Source organism: Hipposideros armiger, unplaced genomic scaffold (genome assembly GCF_001890085.2).
Source record: "Hipposideros armiger isolate ML-2016 unplaced genomic scaffold, ASM189008v1 scaffold_112, whole genome shotgun sequence".
Lineage (NCBI taxonomy): Eukaryota > Metazoa > Chordata > Mammalia > Chiroptera > Hipposideridae > Hipposideros > Hipposideros armiger.
In genome coordinates, this window is record NW_017731462.1 from 3,486,970 (window position 1) to 3,511,095 (window position 24,126).

The 24,126-nt window shown below is 34.1% G+C and overlaps 1 protein-coding gene across 1 annotated transcript in view; it reads right to left on the minus strand.

Moving 5' to 3' along the window:
- GRID2 (glutamate ionotropic receptor delta type subunit 2) overlaps window positions 1-24,126 on the minus strand; it is a 346,586-nt gene that overhangs the window by 286,487 nt on the left and 35,973 nt on the right. The gene's annotated exons all lie outside the window — the stretch shown is intronic.

A 24,126-nucleotide genomic window follows, 5' to 3' on the forward strand; every position in this document is an offset into this window, starting at 1 on the left:
ATAACCCTTTTTCTCAGTGTGTGTCTCCTTGGATTGAGTGATAGCACTCAAAACTACAGCATATGCTATTTTGCTTATTTAAAGTACATAGCAGTAATGCAGTGAGAACACAGAAAAATGGCTTCAAATTTAAATTCTATGATACGAGTAACATATTTAAATACCTAAAAGATCACATCTTCTTTAAATAATGATCTGTAGCTGTGATTAAAGTTGTGGGAATTTCCTTTCAGACAAGTACAAAGAATAGTAAATTATTTGTTTAACATTTTCATTATTTTCCTGTATTATTTTATGATAAAAAATATGGTGAATGTTTAAATAAAAAAAAATTCCAGTAAAAGACACATGGCCATTAATCCCCCTCAAAATACTCCCTCTCACTTTGAACACACTTATCCCATCATTCTTGCCACTTTCTGAAGTAGTTTTGGAAGTTCTCTTTTGTGTCTGTAGTTGTGCTGTTATGGCTGCCTCAATGTCCTGAATCAATTCAAAACATTTTCCTTTCATGGTCATTTTGACTTTGGGAAAGAGCCAGCAGTTGCATGGTGCCAGATCCGGTGAATAAGGTGGATGAGTACATACCTTAATTTTTTTTTTGTTTTTTGTTTTTTTTTTTTGACAGAATTGCCATGCCAGAAGCAATGTGTGACACGGAGCCTTTCCATTGTGATCAAGAAATATGGTGAGTGCTGCTGCTGAGTGCCATCCCATGGAAAGGCAGGGATCTTCAATATGAGAAGCAGAGCATCGAACCTTAGTAACAGTGTGTGACAAGTTTCAACTTGTTCAGTGCATTTGGGTGTGAGCTACGGTTGAGAGAATATGTGTTTTAAAGTGTGCCGTAAGTCATCCTCCATCATAACAACAATCCGCGTCATGCATCACTTCTGATACTGCAATTTCTGTCAAAGAAAAACATTACGGGTGTGTCCTCATCCATCTTCTGGCACCGTGTGACTTCTGGTTCTTCCTCAAAGTCAAAATGATTCAGGACATCAAGGCAGCCATGACAGAGCAGCTACAGGCACTGAGAAAACAGGACTTCCAGAACTGCTTCTAAAAGTGGTAAGAACAATGGGATAAGTGTGTTCGAAGAGAGGGGTAGTCTTTTGAGGGGGATTAATGGCAATGTGTCTTTTACTGTAATAATTTTTTTTAATTTAAACATTCACTGTATTGTTTGATCACACCTTGTATAAAAACTGACTTTATTGCTTTTGGGACAAAAATAAGTGAAAAATAGCATGCCTAGTACAAGGCTAAACCAACTTAGATAACTCTATTCTCTGACGTAATGGTCACAAATATATTCTAGCTAAATTTGAGATTTGGGTATGTGTGCATATATATGTACATATATACATACATATTCAGTTCTCACAGCTAATAAGTATAGGAGCCATATTAAAGCTATATTTTTCTTATGCCAAAGCCTGTGCTCATAACCATTTTACCACATTGCAAGAAATCATTCATTTTCCAAATGATCTGTACTGTAGGTAGTTAAGGTAACTGGTTTTAGTACAATTTTTACCTTAAAAGAGTCTGAGATGTTGCTTTTAAAAATTGCATTATTCATATTGCAACAAGGCCATATTAATATAAGTACCATGAGTTTAGAATTAACTAAGAAGTATTAAACTTAATAATACTATATGAAAATAAACTTTCAGAGAAATAATTATTACTGCTTTCAAGCTCATGTATTTATTTTTCATAGCTGGGTATTAGGAATTAGGTATTTTCAGATTCAAAATCTAACCTTGATCCTTAGCTTTCTAGTCCTATCTTTTCTGAGTTCAGTTTATCTATTTACAAGATAAATGTAACAATGTTCAGTATGACTACTGTAAGCTGACTCATTTATTTTAATACTAATGGTGGATAAATAACTCTCCACAATTTAATTAGGCTCACAGAAGGTACATTTAATTTTTTTTTTTTTTTTTAGCTGAGCCATCCTGCTACCTGTTGGCAGCTCAGCGGCTGCTCAGCTCNCGGCTGCTCAGCTCAGGCTGGACTCGAACCGCTGTTGCTCAGAGCTCAAACTCTTGAGCGAGCTCTTAACCAACTGAGCCACTCAGCCGGCCCTACATTTAATTTTTAGGACATTGAAGTACTGTGGATCAGTAATTTACTAATTGATGTACTAGTGACCCAAAACAGTTTATGATTCAACTAAAGTCAGAAAATGTCACCTAAGGAGATATTTAGTGACAGCATGTTGATTGAATATTTGTAAATATTCATAAATATTGTGCTTATAAACAATAAATGTTTTATATGTAAATGATTATGAATTGAATTGTCATATACTGATTTTCATAATAGATACTTGTAAGTATCAAGAAGTGAATTTCTATAGTGGAATACAGACAGATATCTAGGAAATAATGTGTTTTTTTAATTTTTGGAAGAGGAAACTAATTGTATTATACGTGCTAAAATATTTATTAAATATAATAACTACTTGTCATATTTCTATGGAAAAGCTCCTAAATTCTGGTCCACTTTCAGCACTTGCCTATTCTGCTCTCAAGGAGAAATTCTCTGTCTTCCAATGGAGGGCATATCAGAATCATATAATGGGCTTTTTCAAACTGCATAAATACATTTACACAGAGACACCACATATACTCATGCACACGCATTTTCCCCTCTCTGAGATTTGTATACACATTCCTAGGGATGTGCCTCACTCCATCCCTCTGAATGAATGATATAGCAGACCATTGTGCTTGACAGGAGTATGTGATAGTCCTTATTATATTAGAGAAGCTCTACTAGAGCAGAAAAAAAGCCCAGAACCACTGATCCCGAAAGATGGTCCTAACACTTCTTGACTATCTCCAAACAACCAGAAATTATCAGAGACAAACAATCATTCCCGCTTTTATTTCTCTCTCTCTTTTGCTTTCTTATTTACATATGTATGTATGTATGTATGTATGTATATATGTATGTCAACTCACTTGTCCAGTTTCTACAATGACTTTTCAAGTCTCTACCCTCTTGAAACTTTAAATGTTCTCACTCCCCACTAACTCTTGGAAGTTAACCTCCACTGCTGTTTTATGAAGACTATAGAAGACAGATTAAAATTCACACTTATTTCTACCTCTCAACCTATATCCCACACCCAGCCTATTCTACTTAACTTTGATTTACAACAAAGGAGCTGTCTTCCTTCCTATTTGAGACCAACTCTCTATCAGTAAACTTATTAATCAATCCCCTCTCTTTCAGATATTTAAACTCCTTTCTCTAACATATTCAACATCATCCTATAAATTGTAGATTTCCTATGAAAAGATTCTTTAACTCTTGCTCATTAAAATTAAGAGAGAAAAGCCTTTCCTTCTACTCTCTACGACCTCTGACTCCCAGTGACTACCCATTCTCCCTTCCTTTCTCATAGTCAGTTTTCTTAAAGATTTGTCTCTATTTCCATACCTCTTAGTCACACCAGGAGGACTCTTTTGTATCCATTTTATTGAGTACTCATTACTCAGTGGACACAGCCTATCTTAATCTTTACATTGCTGAACGAAATGGGTATAGTTTAGTGCTCATCTGTTTAGTCTTATTGATAACATTTGAGAGTGATGATTGCTCCCTCCATCATAAACACTCTTTTCCTTGGATTTCACAACATGACATAAGCCTCTTTCTCAGTTCCTTTTTCAAGCATATGTTAACAATCAATTGGGCCTATACCCTTCTCTCATTTGAGATCCTCTGCCTAAGCAATCCCATTCATGTTCAGTACTTCCATGGTCCCTACCTACATACATGATTTTACACATTTATATTTCTAGATATAGATCTGAGCTCTGGAATTGAGACTGAGTTAATCAACAAAATAATTGACATTTCTATTAGATGTCTCAGAAATGTCTCAAATTTAACATGGCCAAGACCATATTAATGATATTCAACTCTAGTCCTTTTCCAATGTCTCCTGCCTCAGTGAATATCTTTTTACTTAAGTTTTAGAACATGGTGGCCACATTATGTTTCCCAGTCTTATGCCCCTTATCCCGTTTGTCACTGTTAATTTTACCTCCTGGGAATCCTAATATTCATTCACTTCTCTACTATTTACAGCTCTCATTGTTGCTTTCCTGGGCTCCTTATGAGTCTACCTGAAATCTCTCTTCCCTCTTCTCCAATCTCCCTATTGCAACAAATGTAATCTTTCTGTAGAGATAATCTGATTCTGTCCCCTGCCATAGTAGAAAGATTTTCAATGGATTTATGTTGCTGTTAGGAAACAGATTAAAACCTTTAACATAGTCAATACATCTGTAGATAAACTATTGCCAACCTACTGCAACATATTCATACTGAATTATTTTCCTTTCCAATACTTCTTTCTGATATATGGTCTTTGTACTGGCTGTTCCCTCTGTCTGGATTGACCCTCCCCAAAATTCTTCAAGTAAACTCTTATTCACATTCACAAATCCAGCTCAATTATCATTTCCTCAGGGAAGCTATCCATGATTCCCTTTGATCAGAATAATTCTTGTTTATACTATCAGAAACCTATATCCCTCACTTCTCTAGCAGTTATGACAGCTGTAATTTAAATATACTTGTATGATTCTTTGAATACGGTCTGACTATTCTACTAGACTATAACTCCATGAAGGCAAGGCTTGTGATTTTGCTTTTTTTAATTTGACATATTCCTGGTACTTACCACATTTATGTGGTGTAGATTCATGACCAATAAATAATTGCTTCACATATGAATGAATAAAGATGGAACATTCACTAGATGTTCATTACCCAATTCTTATAAACCTTTTCTCTCTATTTCTCAGCATTCCCAATAAAGCTTTTTAAAAATAAATTAATAACATAAATTTTTATTAAGTTTTATAGCAGTGATGAGAAATTTATATCTGGATTAATAATTACTTCAAAAATTAAGACAAGGTTCTAGGTTTATTAATGTATTTATATTTATGTGATTTGCAATTAGCTAAGATAATTAAGAGTTTACTATAGTAGGTTCAATATATTACATATGTTTAATGTAAATGTGATGATTTATATTTTGATAAAAACTAGCAATAGGACTTGAATATAAGTAATTTTTCAAACTATTTTAATTACAATAGTCATAATACTTTCTTTGAAAGGAGATAAAAGATTTGCATTCTTTAAAGTCATGAAAAGGAGATGGATGGAAAATGCAATGGGGGGTGACTAATAAGCTATATAATTATGAATCTTGAAACTTAAACTTAAAATAGGTGAAAAAGATTTACTTTAAATTTAATATAAAATAAATGATTATATCTAATAAATAATCACCCAATTTATGCTTGAACATAATGCTAAGGACATTAATTATACAAAGAGTTATGTATATTTTTAATGCTTACTATATATTTAATGCCTTCTTGTATGTTCTACAGACATTATTTTACTTATTATTATAACAAATCCAATTGCTTCTTTATAAGATAAACTGTTTATATTTGAAATATTTGAATTATTATAAAGCTTTTGTTTTATACTGAATTTATATCTTGCTGAACTGTATTATCTATTAAGTGTCTTAGTTTTGGCATCTATATACACCTATGACATTATTAATCTAAATAGATCTGCCTGATGACAACCTTTCAAATACGTGAAGAACACTATCTATTCCTTACTTGGAAATATTATTTTAAACCTAAAAATAACTTGCTTATCTGATCACTCTTCCTGATATGACTTTCATATACCTCAAACTACTTGCCATTCTCCTATGAATATACTCTAATTCATCAGTGTTTCCTCAACTGATATAGTTTTTTTAATGAAATTTGAGTATAAATTATTTTTATTAGATGAATTGCAACAATGCTTTATACTAAAGGTCAAATAAATTTTTAAAATATTTTTCAATGAAACACTATCAATTTTGAAGTCCTCATGAGTCCTACGCAATTGATTTTGAAGCAAATGTTGGATTTTATATTTGTGCCTCATCGATTTCATTCTTGGGTTCATTGTATTCTTCATATCTGTCTGAAATATTTTGAATCTTTACCTACCATCCATCATATCAATTTTTTTCTACTAGCTTTGAGTTATTTCGAAGTTTGAGAAGCAGGCCTTTAATTCTTCATTCACATCACTGGTAAAATATTGATGAAAAGTACATGAGCAAATTCAAAGTATTGCAACTTGCCTCTAAAGTTCTACCCACTTTGGCGATAGCTCATTTATTAGCACTCTAGTCATTTTTTTTAAATCGCCTATGATTATTATTTACTACAATGTCATCATCCAGCCAGGTGTCTCGATATAGTTTTAAGTGCTTTGCAAAAGGCATTATTGAACACAAAATGCATATGTGATTAGATATCAATCTTCTCATCAATAGTAATGCTATCAAGGAAGAAAATGAACTGCTTATTTTTTTTACCACCTACAACATGTCTTATTAATAATCCATTCTGTGATTTATCAGATAATAAAATCAAATTCAGTGCTCTGTCAGAATGATTTTTTTTTGAGTTTTGAATATACCAATCTCTAACTCTATAATATCTCACTTTTTCATGTTGTGTACATATTATTTATAGTAACTCATATATCACCTCAGGAAAGGCATTCATTCTTCCCTAGGATACCATTCATTTAGACCAGGAAATCTGAACTTATTAAAATTATGTATCAAAAAGCTTCAATTCTCTTAAGATTTATCCCCCCTATTATTCCTACCTTAACATTTTTTTGTACAAAGTGGGAGGAAATCAGTTACTGAAGAATTTTGGCAGACATTTAACAAGCACTAGGTCACTTTTTAAACCATACATATTCTTCTGTTGCTCTTCACAAGAATTAACTGTTCACAGATTTTTAAAAATTTCTTGACAGCTTTCTTATACATCATTTTACATTCTTTGGTCTTCAAGTGATGTTTCAGTGTAAAAATTCGGGTTTGCTTGGGGAAAAGTAGGCATTGAAGAAATGCTAAAAGGAAGACAGAGTGCAGGTGGGCAGGAAAAGGGCTGAAGGAAGGAAAGAGGGAGGGGAGAAGGAAGGAAGGATGAATTCAAGTCTTACATCTTTAATTAACGATAGGTGACATGACTTTGGGCAAGAAGCCAAACCTTCATCATTTTAGATTACTCATATATGTACAATGAATACATTGGGATTGGTAATATGAGTCATTCTAACTGAAATTTTAATGCTAAAAAGTATTTATTGAGAACTTATTATATGATTATTCTATGCCTGCTAATATAGGAATATAAACATTTTGTTCTAATGATTTGAAGCCTAAAGACTTGAAAGATTCAACAGAACTCACCAAGTAAATACAGCATATAAGTTATTACTATTCACAGGAGAAACTATAATGTAAAGTACTGAGGCAAAAGAAAATGATCAAATTTTCAAATTAATTACAAATTATTTATTTTTCTCAAAGTCAAGGTTTGATGTATTTCTTTGAAAGAAACACAGGCATGTTTTAATATGTCACTGTTATAAATTAATATTTTAGTTTCAATTACAAACACATAAAATATCTATTACTTTTCAAATATACCACTGGATATGAATAAATCCTCAAGTAGACTCAATGAAATTGTGGTTAAAATAACTTTTATTCAGAACTTAAAATCACACTTAATAACTCCATAAAATTTTTAAAAAGCAAATAATTATAAAGAAGCCATTCAAATTCCAAAAAGGTAACAACCACTATTGGAACTCTTTTAACATTGTTATATATTTACTTTTACACTTCTATGTAAGGTATTTGTGAGCTCATTGAAAAAAATGGTATTAATTTGATAATAACTTAGTACATGATAAGGCAACTAAGCATCCAATTAAGACTAGTACTAAGAATATTTTGTTACTACTGCTATTACCACTGCTATTTAACACTTATATAGTGTTTACTATATGCTACATACTTTCCAATGATTAATACAATGAATCTTCACAAACACCCTGTGAAGTAAACACTAAAATTACCTCCATTCCATAGATAATAAAATTAAGACACAGGCAAATTAAGAAACTTTGCCAAAAGTCATACAGCTAAAATCCAGGATTCAAATCCAGGCAGGTTGTCTTCAGAGTTAATGTGATATGAACATAACTACATTTTTCCCTCAAAATAATTAGCCCACTACCTGAGTATTGTTCTAAAAGAATCCATAATTTCTCTCCTGATTTGAAATGACTCCTTCACCCTGCCCTCTAACAATTTAGTTCAGGATTATATCTTGCATTTAGTTGCTGTGTCTCTTAGTCTCCTTAAATCTGAAATAGGATTGGAACCTCCATTCTCTAAAGGACTGGTGGAATTTGCTTGTGAAACACTCTAGGTCTGGTTCTTTTTTGTGGGAGAGTTCCTTGACCACTTTTTTGTGTTCTCTACTTTTTAGGTAATTGCATTAGCTAAATATTTGTCTCTTTTGTTGATATTTTCTAAGAGCAAGAATTTAATTTATTAATTTAATCTATTTTTTGTTACCTTCTTTCTTCTTTTATTCTTATCTTCCTTATTACCTTTTTCTGTTAAAATTTATTGTACTTTTCCTTGCTTTTGAAGATAGAATTAAATATATTTATTTCCATTATTTCATTTTCATTGACATGAATTTTTAAGATTATGAATCACTCCTTTAAACATTCTTTATAGATTCAGATAAGTAGTTTTTTTGTACTTTAAAAAATTCTGTAATTTATGTTTGTATTTCTCCATTCTCTGAAGAGTCATTTAATAAAAAGCTTTCTTAATTTCAGGTGGAAAGCCATTTATTTTTCTAGTTTTATTGTATTTAAATCAGAGAAATTTATTTGTAATACATCCCCTCCATGGAACTTAATATTTTCTATGACTGATTTTTGTAAATGTTGAAAAGATGTTATATTATCAGTATGTCATGTTTGAGATATATGTGTATATATAAGTATGTGATGTATCTTATTGTTTATCTTATTTATTATTGTGTGAGTTTTGTTATATTTACTGTGTTTTTCCCTGTGGTTTTTCTTTGCTATTTTTTTCTTTTGATATTTAGAAAGGTTTGAACTTTTATTATAGTGATTAGCTTTATATTTATACTTTTGATAGTGACTTTACTGCTCACTTTTTTCCACTTAACTTTTTACTCTATGTTTTTTCAGTTTTAAATGCAATCTGTGAATTTCACTATTCCCTACACTACAGTTAATAATGATATTCTACTTTCATTGTTAGAACATGTGATGATTTTATATTATTATTTAATCCATGTTTCTAACTTGGTTTTAGTATCAAATCTTCTACTAAACATATTAAATGAGCCTTATTAATCATTTTGCCAAATTTCTCCTGTTATCTCTTGGTTGAATGAAGATTATACTCTAGTAGTTTCATCATAACGTTCAAGTGTTTGCTTTTCTCTTAGTGCTTGAATGTTCAAAACTCTTTTCTGCATTGTCATGAAGGAGTTCTTTGATGGATATAAAATTCTTGGCTTGCATTTTCTGTTTTTAATATTCTTGAAAGCGCTTCTCTAGTGCTGGCTTGTTTTGTGTGTTGTTCTTGAGAAGTCTGATAGTAATTTAAAATTTTCACCATTAAACATAATTTGATTTTTGTCTTGAAGATTTTTTTTCCTTGTCTTTTAAGTCTAATAATTTTACTAAGATACAGCTCAAAGGTTATTGTCATGGATCAGCTTTTCTAGGGACACTACGTACATTTAAGTTTTCTTTTATTTTCAGAAAGTTTCCTTAGATTATAGCTATAAATATTAATTGTATCACTGTGTATTTTTACTTCTTCATGGACTTTAAATGTGTACTTTTTGCCTGTTTTCCATTTTAATTCTTTCACTCTGAAACTTTTTTCTTCTTTGTTTCATTTCTTCTTTATCTTTCTTCAATGAGATTTAATCTATTTTCTTTTGAGCAACTTGGTATTTATGTCTTATGATTTCTCTCTTTTATTTTGTTTTTCAATATATATCCTGAGGTTGCATTTCTTTGTCATTTTGGCCATTTTAATGGTTAGCTTTTGAATTTCTGATTGTTTTTCTTTAAAAAAAACTTCAAATGCTTGTTTGAGACATTTAATTCAGTTTGGAGTGTTCTGTCACAATTTTATTTTCTTGGTAGTTCTGGTTGTCTGTGTGAGGAGAACGTTGATCAACATTCAGAATATACTGACTCATCCTTTCCTTTTTTTTTTAGAGTAGTTTTGAATGAAATTTGCCCCATTATTTTTCTAATTCTGGATAATTTGTATACAACTTTCCTAGTCCAATAGTACTTTGTCGGTGTAGCAACATATTGTTTCTTTAATGAAGAATGCTTGTTAGTGGGTTTGCCAGGGATCGGTATGTGTTGTTTCTCTTTAGTATCTTCAGAAGTCTTAATTTTCCTCTTTTATAATCCTCTTTACCTTCATCACCACAACTCCAAGGAGCACTTATCTTCTCTATCTTCTCCTTCTCCTACAGAAGTAATGTTTTCCTGAGGGCCATACCTTGGCACACTTACTTTTATGTCCCTTCCCAGTAGCCAGTGTTTTGGATTACCATGTCTCAGATCTGTGTTCTGCACATTAACACATGATATTAAACTTTCTCTTTCTGAGGATTTTTTTGGCTCTGCTTCCCACAGGATCTCTGCTTCCTTCTATTCTTTCTTATGAAGTCACTTACACCTTCCTCCCCTCTCTTCTCAACTATAGCCTTGCAACTTTAGCTGTGACTCCAGTGTTATCTATGTTGGGATTTGATATTTATATCAAATTTGCAATTAATGGAATTTTTTGGGAGTCACCTGATAAATTTTTGGGGAGGTCACTACACTTCTTAGGAGTGTAGCTGTGAACTCTGATAACTTCTGGGTCATGAAAGGTATCCTTTCTTAATTTAGAGTAATATGTTAAATTTTCCTCTAGTCTATATTTGGTCATGTCATTTGAGATCTAAAAATTGGAAGATAGATGCTATGTTTGCTTCAACATCTTAAGGGTGAGGGGAATGTAAGTTCTCTGTAAATGAAAGAGAACTAGCTCCCTGAAACATTTTATCTCTATGAAAAGTGAATCTATACTGGCTATTCTCCTAATGATTTTGTGCAATATTAAATGAAATATAAATTGAGTAAGAGATACATTCAGGTATCCTCACACAGGTATCAAGAGCCTTTGTGGTCACCCCTTCCCTTGATATAGCTGAGTCTTGTTAGATGCTCAGTTGTTTGTTTTTTAATTAGAAAAATCTTCACTTATTTTAAAGCATGTTACTATAACATCATCAAATTGAAAAAAAAAGGGCTCAGAATCATAAGACTTAAAATAATTGAAATATGAAATCTCAATTGTCCAAATGGCAGGCTAGCGTAAACCCATGATTATCTTTCAAAGTATGGTTCTACTTCTAAATATTCATCTGATATTAGTATGTGAATTCACTTGGTACATTCACTGCTAGATGTTAGTGAATATTTAAAGATTCTAACTATTGTTTTGATGTTATAATAAAGGATGATGCTCTTTCTCTTCAATATTAAAGCTAGCCTTTGTATTTATCAGTTAAACTACTCAACTTTGCAAAGATACAGGGAAAGAGAAAGTACATTCTCTGTTGCATCAACTACCTTCCTGAACCACGATAAAGTTTTAACATCCTCTTTCACTTATGGCATCTTTCTCTGTTGACAATGTCAGACCAACATAGGCTATTATCTTATGGAATGTGTATCCTAAATAAAAATGGCCAATCAATCTAAACACAATGCCCAAAGATTATGTTTACAGATACAGATAGAATTTCAGGGTTGAAATGCTCTTTAACAGTTACTTAGAATATCTCACCTAAATCTGCACTCTTTTTTAATGCCTGGAAGTTATCTTGCTCATTACTTTTAACCCCAAACCATGACCAGAGATAGATGAAAATCTAGGTAATAGATGGCATTTCAATAGCCAAGAGTAGATTTCAGGATTTATATGTCCTCAAGTTATGAGATTTTCTCATCATAGCACCAGTCTTTATATCACCTTGGCTTTGAATGATGCAGGAGTCTGTTAATTTATATCCTATAACTCACCACATCTTTTTAACTCTACACATTTTACTGACTTTTTGTTTGTCCTTTTCTATAAGCTTCCTTGAAACCTGAGAACCATTCCTGGACAGCATCATTTCCTTCGACAAATACTCTGTTTTTTAGCTTTGATTTAAGACTTATTATTCACTACTTATCCATGCTTGCCATCTATTAGACCAAGTACTTAATGATTCAAGTCCTTTATCTGATTGAATTGCTCCTTAGTGTTTGCAATGTCTGCCAATTAAATATCACCTGCAAATTTAGAAAATTGCTCCTACTACTATTCACTAAGCAATTTGCATATACATAATTTATTCCCTTTCACAGACCTCTTTTTATCTTTCTGCTTCATCAGTATTAAAATCTTTCCTTATTACAAACAAATATTTTTGGTTCTTTTTTTTCTCTTCTACTCATATAAACACACAGCTTGTGTGGTCTCCTGCATCTATGCTCTAGCTCCATCTAGTATATTTATATCTAGTGAATTATTTTTGAAAACTCACCATTTAGATATACAAACATGCATTCTAACGATCACATGTACTTTTTGAAGTTCCTGCCTGACATACTCTGGGAAATTCAAAAAGTCCATTAATAGTTGTTTAGTTTAATTTAAGAATTAAAGTTTTAATCACTGTCTAATTTAAAGTATCTATAAGGGCTTCTTTTCTCCTCACACATTTTTATCCTGGCTCCCTTAGAAAACCAGCTTTTCATTGCACAAGGCTTGTGAGCTTTAATCACTGGGCAGGTGTAAGTGTGGGGCGGAGTTCTTTGGTGAGTGAAGTTTCACTGGTGAGTACAGATATTTTCAAGGCTGGTTGGCAATAAGAAAAATATAATAAAATATGTAAGAATTTTTTGGGGGCATATTTGATAGTCCTCAGGCACCCCACTGAGGACTCTTCATCCACAAGCATTGCTCCTCATACACAGCCTTCTCCTCATCTCAGTAGGGGGTTTGCTCAATCTGGCCTTTGTCCTTGCTGACTACCTCTGCATTCTCTAAACCAAGGGGATCATCCCAAACATGACTTCTTAGTAAACAGGGATAAGAATGGTGATAAATGTGGTGCTTCCCAAAACTTGTTCTGGTGGCACAGACAGGCTCAACTTCATGGGTCTCTCTTTATGCCTGACGCCTTCCCAACTTTCCGTAGCAGTCCCTTTCTAGTGTGGATGGGAAAAGGGGCAACTCATCACATTCTCAGGTCCGCTAAACCCTCCTTCTGTAGTGAGCTCTCTCCTCCCGCTAGCTTTTTTTGTCTCTCCTAGTAGCAACAGTAAGAATGCCAGTCCTCCTGTGCAATAAGTTAGGGCCTTAAATAACCATTTTGTGCATGATGTTCATGTAATCCAACACTCCCAATTTAATTTTATAATAGAGGTGAGAGGAATACCCATATTTCCTAAACAATTTTTTTCCAGCCGTAGATACATTCACATGGGTTCCAGATGCACATTTACTAATTGTTTCTAGACAATTCCATTAGGATGTTTTCCGGGTACCACAGAATCAGATTGTCTACAGCCAAACTCTGTATCTCTAATGCCCTTTTCCAGTCTGCTCTCTTGCTGTAGTTCCTATTTCTGTCATTGAGTGTCCATCTGCTCATTTTCCTCTGCTCAATTTCTTACTGAGTCTCAACACCTCCTTTCTCTTCTTTAAGTTATCAAGTCCTAGAAATTATATCTTAGAATATTGTTTGCTCGAAATCATTCTTTTTGTTAATTGCCCATTGATGCTGTTTTGGTTTAGACACTCCTTTATTCCTCCCTAGATTGTTGAAAAAGCCATTTGCCTTTTTCCTTCTTCGCGCCAATGCATCCTTGTCCCTTTCTCAGCTATCTTTCTTATACATAAATTAAATCCCATTTTTTCTTATGTAAAAGCCTTTTATAGTTTTCACTGTAGAAATGATAAAGTCCAAATTCTTTAGCATAGCAAACATGCTTTTATAATTATCCCTATTGTTGCCTCTCACACTCCTACTCATCTTCAAGACCTAGCTCAAATTTCTCCCCTTCTGTGAAATCTTTTCAACTCTCCATGCACAGCCTGCCACTCCGCCCCTGGGTTGCCATGGCACCCTGTATGTATTACTCTATGGCATTTATAGCACTATGTTTTAATTATTTACGTACACATTTGTTTTCCCTGCACTCGATGAGATCTTTGAAAGCCAGAACAATGTCTTCCATCCCCTTGAATTTATGCTGCTAGGCACAGTGCCCAAAATGTTGCATGCATTCAAAAACATATGGTGATGAATGGATAAATAGAGGGCATTTGGCTTGGCATACAAAGTAAACACGACCTCAGTTTTCCAGTTTCCAAAAGAGAAATTATGAAAAGGTATCTATATCTATATCTATATCTATATCTATATCTATATCTATATCTATATCTATATCTATATCTAATCTATATCTGTATCTACATCTGTATCTATATCTGTATCTACATCTGTATCTTTATCTTTATCTATATCTATATCTATAGATCTATGCCTATACCTATACCTATACCTATACATATGTCTATATCCATCTGTCTTGTCTTCCAAAAGGCTAGTTCATAAGTCGTGGAATAGGTGTACTCAGGAGACAAGACTACCAGGAGATGGGAATGGTTTGGAAGCCTCATGGAACAGAGCATGAGGTAAGCTGGGGTTGGAAACTTAGGAAGATGAAGAGAGGCAAGGCACACTGAAGCTGAATGTGATCTAAATGGAGTATGATAAAATGTGAGGCGGAAATGGCACACAGACTGCAGAACATAATGCATGCCTTTCTAAGGTGTTTTAATTTTTCTTAGAAAGGGGTAGAAAAAGACAGATTTTTAAGAAAGAGTTGAGATTTTTTTTGAGTTTAGAGATGCAAATACTTTTACTCACTCCTAAAATCCTTCTCTAAATAATCTTATTTTTGTCTCCTACTCATACCCATCCAAACTCCATCTGAACCATCTTTGAATGTTCAGGTCTTAAAAACCTGTGCTGATTTGTTTCTGAGTAACTTTTTCCTCACTGTCACGTGACTTGGTTTATTAATAATGCTTTTCAAACTAAACTTACATTGGAACTCTGCTCCTCTCTGTAAACTTGTAAGGGGGTTAAGCACTTAGACCTTGGGTTCAAACTTCCTGGGTCTGAATCATGAATTCTCCACAACGTGGTTAATTGACCATGGGCAAGTTCCATTACCTCTCTTTAACCCTGTTTCATCATCTGCAATATTGGAATAATAGTAGTACCTACCTCATAGGGAGGTTGTGAATACCGAGAGCTAATAAATGCAGATTATATAGAATTGTATCAGCAGCAGTAAGTGCTAATAATTATTACTTGGTCAATTTCAAGCTATGTTTTTTTTGTTTATTTGTTTGTTTTTAATTCCCTGTGGTACTTGTGTTAATTTCCGGTGCTGTCAAGTATATTGCTGACTGAAATATGTGCCTCTAATTCTAGTGATGGTCTATCTTTATTATAAAACACAGCATATAAAATAGTTCTCAGCTCCATAACAGAGTTGTAGCTTTTTCCTTATAAAATCACTAACCATTCACATTTCATATATATATATATATATATATATATATATATATATATATATATATACCTTATTTTTTTACCTTATTAATTGCCCTACTCCATTATAATGTTACATTTCCTTTTATATTTATATTGTCTATCAGTTTCCTCTTTCAAAACTCTAAGTTCATATCTTTTATAGATTTACCTACAGAGGTCTTTGTATTTTCTTATGGTTTTATAATCTCTTCAGGTAGTAGTGAAGCAGTGATGCTAAAAATTCATCATACTTTTGAAAATATTTTCCAGCTTATTGTTTGTATATTAATTATTAGTTTTTTATTTGCTGATGATTTAAATTTTTGTGTACATGTAACTATTTTTAGTGTCCATGTAACTTATACCATTATTTTTAAGCCTCTGAAAGATCTTTTGCTTTGCCTGTCCAGTATCCCTTCTCCCCATCTTCTGATAACAGCATCCCCATTTTCTTGGGGAATCAGCATTTCCCTCATGCTTACACAGTGTTCTATACTGAGCATTTCCTACCCTCAGTGCTCAAGGTGGGCACATGATATAGGCTGGCATAGGGCCTTGCCCTGCCCCCAGCTATTTCAGTACCAAAAAGGGTGTATAAAACTGAGGCTTTTTGTTGGATCTTGTGGTAAAAGAGAATCTATGTTTATATTGGGATAGATAAGAGGATGAAATCTAAGTCTGGACTCGCTGAAAGTCACTTTGCTCACACAAAAGGAGAGCTTGCCTGAGAATTGGGAAACACAATAAAAAGCAGAGAACGACATGAAGGCCTGAGAAAGTGAGCTTGGGTCTCATCTTTGGATAACTGCGAGCCATTAAATTATCTTTTCACTTCAATTCGATTGTCATTTGCAACCAAAGACATCTAATTAATTTAGCTTAGAAAGTATGGGAAGATTATTTTTAAGATAGAGGATATGTGAGCCTGTTTAGAAACAGTGAGGAAGGAGCAAGGCTGTGAAAGAGATTTGAGGTATAAGAGAAAAAGAACTAAAGAAAGATAGAGGGGGCAAATTAAATTTCACTCTATGCTGATTAGCCTCAGATGTATCTCTCCACCCTAGGATCCTTAGCTGAACTCCAGACTCATGTACCAAATACTTATTTCATTTTGTGTTTGGAAAGCTCCAAGGAGGTATATCCACAGTAGTCAAAAGAATGGGCTCTGACATCAAACAACTTAAGCTCATATGCTAACTCTACTTATTAGGTATGTGGCTTTGAGAAAGTTACTTAAACATCTGTGCTTGGGTTTTCTTATCTATATAATGGGGATCATAATTATATCTATTTCATAGAATTGTTATGAGGATATACGGAGTCAGTACCCATAAGGTTTTGGAATAGCACTTGGCTTCTTTAAAATGTTAGCTATTATTATTACTCATTTCAAAAATATTAGTTTTGATTCCATAGTCCCCACTTTCCACCCAAATATCTCCTTCCTCAGTTTTCTCTATGCTAGTAAATGGTCCCACTCTCAACTCAACTGTGGTGAAGTGGGAGTGACTGAATATTGTGAGCTAGACCATCAATGATTAAAAGCTTAAAATGATAGGAGCAAAAGCCCAAAGTTTACCATTGCAATAAACATGGAAACTTCTTTTGGATGAGGCTAAACTTAGAAGGCTGTAGCAGGTTGATTGATTTTATTAAAATCCAATGAGACACCATTGAAAGATTTTAATCAGAGGAGTGTTACTATCTAATATATGTCTTAAAAGATCTCTTGACTGCTATTCATTCTTTGATGTTAAAATATGGTCTAGATACAGAGGTTTCAGAGTAAATCAAAGGTATACAGTCTTTGTCCCAATTAAGTTTACATTTTAGCAGGGGAAGAGAGATAAGCAAGTAGGTACATCAGAAGATGGTGACACGGGTTACAAGGAACAGTAAAACAAGATAAGGGGATAAGTAGTGCAGAGGGTAGAAGTTGTTTACATAGGGTGACAGTGGAAAACCTCTCTAGTAACTTCTCAGCAGAGACTGGAAAAAAGGAAAAAAATAAGGTGAAGGGAGAGAAATTCTGGGGAGAAAGCATTGTAGGAATATAGTCCAGGAGGTACAAAAAGCTAAGTTCAGCAAGTGTGAAGAAGAAGTAGGGGAACTGTGGGCTGGGAGTACAGTGAGGGAGAGGACAGACGAGGTCGCAAAAGGAATTAGTAGGGTAGAGTATGTAGATAACGTTAAGGGTGGTTTTTACTCTGAGTCAGATGGAAAGGCTATCAAATGACTTTCAGAAAAAGAGTGACTGGATCACTCTGCTGCTGTATTAAAAATATATTGAAGGCGGTCAAGAGTGGAAAGAGGGAGACTAACTGGAAATCTATAGCTGCAATCCATGCAAGAGACGATCATGGCTACAAGTAAGGAAGTGAAGTGGAGCTGGGGAAAATGGGAACAAAGGAAGTCTTTTACTGCTTCTGTGGCTGAAAAGGTAAGATATATAAAGCCTTGAGTGAGATGACATTGGCTTTGCTCTTTTTCTTTGCTCTTCCCCCACCGAATCTACCAGGAAATCCTGTTTCTCTTTGCTCTTCCCCATCTAATCTATCAGCAAATCCTGTCAGTCTGCCTTCAAAATATATATTGAACTCATTATACTTTTTCTTAGCACAGAACCTGAGGAAGATTTTACCAATCTATCAGAGTCAGCAGGTAAAACGAGGCCAATTTGTCTTCCCTGCAACCCATTCCTGAATTAATTTTCTTGGTTAATCTTCACAATAACTTAATTCCTCATATGTGCACACTGCAACTCAAGACGTTAGAAACTCTCACGTGGCTAGTAAATTTGTCACCAGTATCCACAACTAATGTCTGTTTCAATCCAAAGCCTTTGTGTTGCCTTGAAGGATGAGAGACTAGGTGGAAGGATTTCAAGGTTGAAGAGTAACAAAACAAGGAACTCACACTGGATTCTCAGTCTTTGCTGTAAACCATGAGCTATAACAACTAAAAATAAGAAGGGTGTCAAATATGGAGCGTCGGACTAGAAATGGAGTCCTGAAAAGTATGGAAAATGTTTGGAATAGCCATTGTAGAGATTAAAATAAGAATCAATATTTAATAGACTAAAGGACATGGGAATCAGTGAAGGCTCTGTTGATCACAGTAGCTACTAGGGTATAGACATGAACTCAGCCAAGGGCTGTGACCTCCTATAGGAATAATACATTATCTATGTGTAGGATCATAGAGTGGGAATGGGGATGAGCACAAGGGGCACAGAAAACGATCAAGAATGTCAGGATGCATTGGGAAAAATTTTTATCATGGAGTGAAAATTCACTTCCATCACTTTCATGACTTATTAGAAGCCATGAAGATTTGCCTGTTTTCTCAGATACTCAAGAAACATGATTTCTGTTCTTCATTGGGGAGACTCAATGCAGGCGATTTCTGTTTTGTTTTGTTTTGTCAATTATGAGTGTTTTTTTCAGGGGTACTTGTCTTATCACCTTTACCAGACAGGCTTCACAATATTTTCTTCTCATGCACTAAAAAGTTTGAGACTTGGCTAAATTTTCTTCATTACCCCAAAACCCACCAGTCTCCTAACAGATTTCAGTATCAATGTAGATGTCTCTTATACTAATCGTCGTGGGCAATTTATTATTACTATTATTATTATTAGTTTCAGGTGTACAAAACAATGTAATAGTTATCCTTTTCACCTCTCACAAAGTGACAACCCCCCTCCTCCCATCCACTGCCTCCCCACTCCCGATATCATACATATCTATTACAATTCCATTGACTCCGTTCCCACACTATACTTTGCATCCCATGACTATATATGCATTAAATTATAGTTGACATATATTGTTATTCAACAGCAGCTTCAGATGTACAGTGCCAGGATCAGGCCTCTACACCATCCACGAAGTGGTCTCCCTAACAAGAACATGAGACCATCTGGCCCCCTAAAAATTATTTACAACATTATTGATTATATTCCCCAAACTGTTTTTTCTATCCCTGAGGCAATATTGTAGTTACCAATTTATGTTGCCTCATCCCTTCCCCTTCTTCATCCCCACCCCCTCCCATCTAGCAAACATCAGTTTTTCCTCTGTGTCTCTGAGACTATTTCTGTTTACATTACTCGTTTATTCACTTCTTTAGATTCCACATATAAGTGAGATCATATGGTATTTGTTTTTCTCTGACTGACTTATTTCACTTAGCATAATGTTCTCTAGGTCCATCCATATCATTGCAAATGGTATGATTTCCTTCTTCTTTATAGCTGAGTAATACTCCATTGTGTAAATGCATCACAGTTTCTTAATCCAGTCATCGACCGATAAGCATTTCAGTTGTTTCCAAGTCTTGGCTATTGTAAATAGGCCATAATGAACATACGGGTGCATATATTTTTTTGAATTAGTGTCTTGGGTTTTTCTGGATAAATACCTAAGAGTGAAATTGCTGGGTCATAAAGTAGTTCCATTTCCAGTGTTTTGAGATACCTCCAAACTGATTTCCATAATAGCTGCACCGATCTGCAGTCCCACCACAGTGCACCAGGGTTCCCTTTTCCCCACAACCTGGCCAGTACTTGTTGTTTGTTGATTTATTGATGATAGCCATTCTGACTTGGGTAAGGTGGTATCTCATTGGGGCTTTTATCTGCATTTCCCTAATGATTAGTGAGGTAGAACAGTTTTTCATATGCCTGTTGGCCATCTGTATGTCCTCTTTAGAGAAATGTCTCTTCGTATCCTCTGCCCATTTTTTAATTGGGTTGTTTGTGGGGTTTTTTGGTGTTGAGTTGCATGAGTGTTTTATAAATTTTGGATATTAACCCCTCATCAGGTATATAGTTGACAAATATCTTCTCCCATTCAGTAGGCTTCCTGTTTGTTTTATTGATGGTTTCCTTTGTTGTGTAAAAACTTTTAAGATTGATGTAGTCCCACATGTTTATTTTTTCTTTTATTTCCCTTGCCCAAGGGGATATATCAGTAAAAACGTTACTGAAGATAATGTCTGCAAATTTACTCCCTATGTTTTCTTCTAGGAGTTTTATGGTTTCAGGCCTTACATTTAAGTCTTTAATCTATTTTGAATTTGTTCTTGTATATGGTGTAAGGAGGTGGTCCAGTTTCATTTTTTTTCATGTGTCCGTCCAATTTTCCCAGCACCATTTATTAAATGGACTATCTTTACCCCAATGTAAATTATTGCTTCCATTGTCATAGATTAACTGTCCATATATGCATGGATTTATTTCTGGGCTCTCTATTCTGTTCAATTAATCTATGTTCCTGCTTTTATGCCAGTACCATACTGTTTTGATTACTGTAGCCTTGTAGTATGTTTTAATATCTGGTAGCATGATATCCCCAACTTTGTTCTTATTTCTCAGGATTGCCATGGCTCTATTTGGGGTCTTTTATGGTTCCATATAAATTTTAGAATTATATTTCCTATTTCTGTGAAAAATGCCGTGGGCTATTTTTTTTAATAGACTTTATTTTTTAAAGCAGTTTTAGGTTTACAGAAAAATTGAACATAAAGTACAAAAGTTCCCATATATCACCCCCGCTTGGTGGCATGCTACCCCTCCCACCTCAGAACAGTTTTTCTATCATTAATGTCTTGCATTAATGTGATATATTTGTTACAATTGGTAAACCAATATCAACACTTACAATCAACGACAGTTCTATTGTTTACATTAGGGCCACTCTTTCTATTGGTTTTGACAAATGCATAATGTCATGTATTCATCATTACAGTATCATACAAAATAGATTCATGGCCCTAAAACACCCTTGTTCCACCTATTCATCCCTCCATCTCCAGCCCCATTTTGGGTCACTTTCAACTCCAATTCCTATTGTCTCCTAAGTCTGCTATGACCCATGATAAACTTCTACATTTCAGTCTCTGGTTACCGCTTTCAATCCTACTAGAAACTTTCATATCTTCACTTATACTTTACCTATTTTTCAACCTAGTTTGACATTCTGATTAAGTTTTTCAAAATTTTATTCAGCTCTATCTCCCCAGTCATGACCATGCTTCTTTGAACATTTCAGCTTTTCTTTCATCTCACTTAATTTCCTTGCCAAGTTTATCCACCATATCTCAACCTTGATATGAATGTTTTAATCTCTGTTTTTACACTGGGCATTTACTCTTGGCTGAAGACAGTGACACTATTGTACAGACTAGTAGCAATGAAAAGTGGCAGTCTTACATAAACTTCAGTTCAATCTTCAGCAACACTGATCTATCCTTTTATCGATTTTGATTTAGCAGTCACTATCATTTCCCTCAATATCTAAGTCTCCCGATCTCCTGTAGAGGATTACATAATACCTCTGCCCATTATTGCCAACTGACTTCATCTTCTATTATTAAGAAATTTGAAGCAATGAGATTTAATCTTCCTTAACTTCCCAACCTCTTGCCTATAGATTTAAGGATTAGCAGACACATTCTCACATTTTTTTTCAGTATCAAAGAAATACCTTAACCCCATCAAAATCAATTCTCAGTCTAAGATTTTATACTATCTTTTCTAGGATCTTTATCCCTCACATATTAACTTCCTTTTTTTATATTAAAGTCTCCTTTGTTTTCTTCCCTCAGTTTATACTCAGATTTCTCTTAATTGAAAAACAAAATAACAAAATTCCACCAAAATCAATGACCCTTCCAACTATTACCTCTTTCTCTCTTCTCCTCACCATCCAAACTTTCTAAAAGACTAATGTTAAGGCATGTTACTTTCCCCTCCAAATTTTTCCATAATGCTTTGCAATCTTGCTTCTTTCCCCATCGTGCTACCAATATAGCTCTGGGTTAAGCCACCAACAACTTCCAAATAGCCATCCTAGTGGACATATGACAGTCCTTTCGACATATATATTTTTGACACTGCTAGTCACAGCTTATTTTTTGAAACTCTCTTAGCCTAACTGACATCTTCTCCCATGGTTTGGCCATGCTTCTCTGATTTATTTATTCTCAATTGGTTTTTCTTTATAAACTCTTCTTTTGTCAGTTCTTAGGGCTTCATCCTAAAGTCAGCCTAGTGATCTTTCTGTAGGTTTTCTTTTCATCAATCTTATGCACTTTCATGCTATCAAACACCACTCCTAGGCTGCTGATTCCCAAATGTATGCCTCTGACTGGGTCTTTTCAGTGAGCTTCAGAGTCCTATATATCTGTGCGTATCCGACAGACACATCCAACTCATCCTAATCTAAACTAACCTCATCTTTTTCCTCTCTAAATCTTTATTAGCAATCTTTTCCCCAATTAGTTACACACCATCCTCTTATTTATTCATACTATGAGCCTATGAATTATCCTCAACTCTTTCCTTCCCTTCACCTTAGTCAGTAAATTCTGTTAATCCTCACTCCTTTATGTCTTCAATTGTACATTTTTCACACCATTCATATTATTAGCACTTTAGGACACAGTCTCATCACTTCTTGTTTGGAGTACTGCTAAGACCTGCTAAATCTTGGCCTACTTTCCATGCTATTTCTCACCTTTCTGCTTTTGCTCAAGCTCTTTTGTCAGTAGACATCCTTTGCTTTCTGTCAATTCCACTTGACCTAGATGATTATTACTTGTTATTGTCTCATCCCCATACATGTTTTCTCTTTTAGGAAGTTTAAACTTACTTTACCCCATGGCTTTCTTAGGGCTCCATTCATGCCTCTAACATTGCAGTTTCTGCACTGAATTTTAATTATCACGTTCAGTGTCTGTGTTTCCCATTAAGCTAAGAGGTTCTTAAGGCTAAGAATGCCTAACATAGTGCATAGCACATAGAGACTATCAATGAAATACATTTGTTATAGATGTCCTTATTTTATTCATACTTGCTTTCCTCCATAGGGCCTTGACAATGGCATTAATTGGTATATGTTTAAAAATATTTATAAAATCCCTAGGTAAATATATGTTTTCTATGTTGAATACATTAATGAATTAGAATATCTATACTGGAAATATAATTACCTTTTAAAACTAAAGAATTGCTGAACTTCATGTCAACTACATAAATGAGGAAACCTGTATGGCCCAATGCAGGTAATTAAAAAAAACCCTCTTATTTTCATCTATCCATTTATATGACAAGGTTTTTATAAAATGAAAAAAATTATAGAAATCTAATCTTGAGGCTAAAAACAAACATTTATTTTTTAGCAATGTCACTCAATTTATTGAAATCCTTCCATGCTATATGTAGAAAATCAGTGTGATTTATCATAAAAGAATGTTTTTAATGATCTAGCATTTGACAAGTAAATTAAGTTCTTTTTTTGCTTCTGTTTGTCCTATTTTTACATGAAACCATATTACATACAAGGATTGTAGCAACACCAGTGTTTCCATTGTCCCTTAGCTCGGTGCTTCAGAGAATTTTTGCACCCAGAGCCAAATGTCAAAATGATTTAGCATGCATGGAAGAAATGCTCTTATTTTA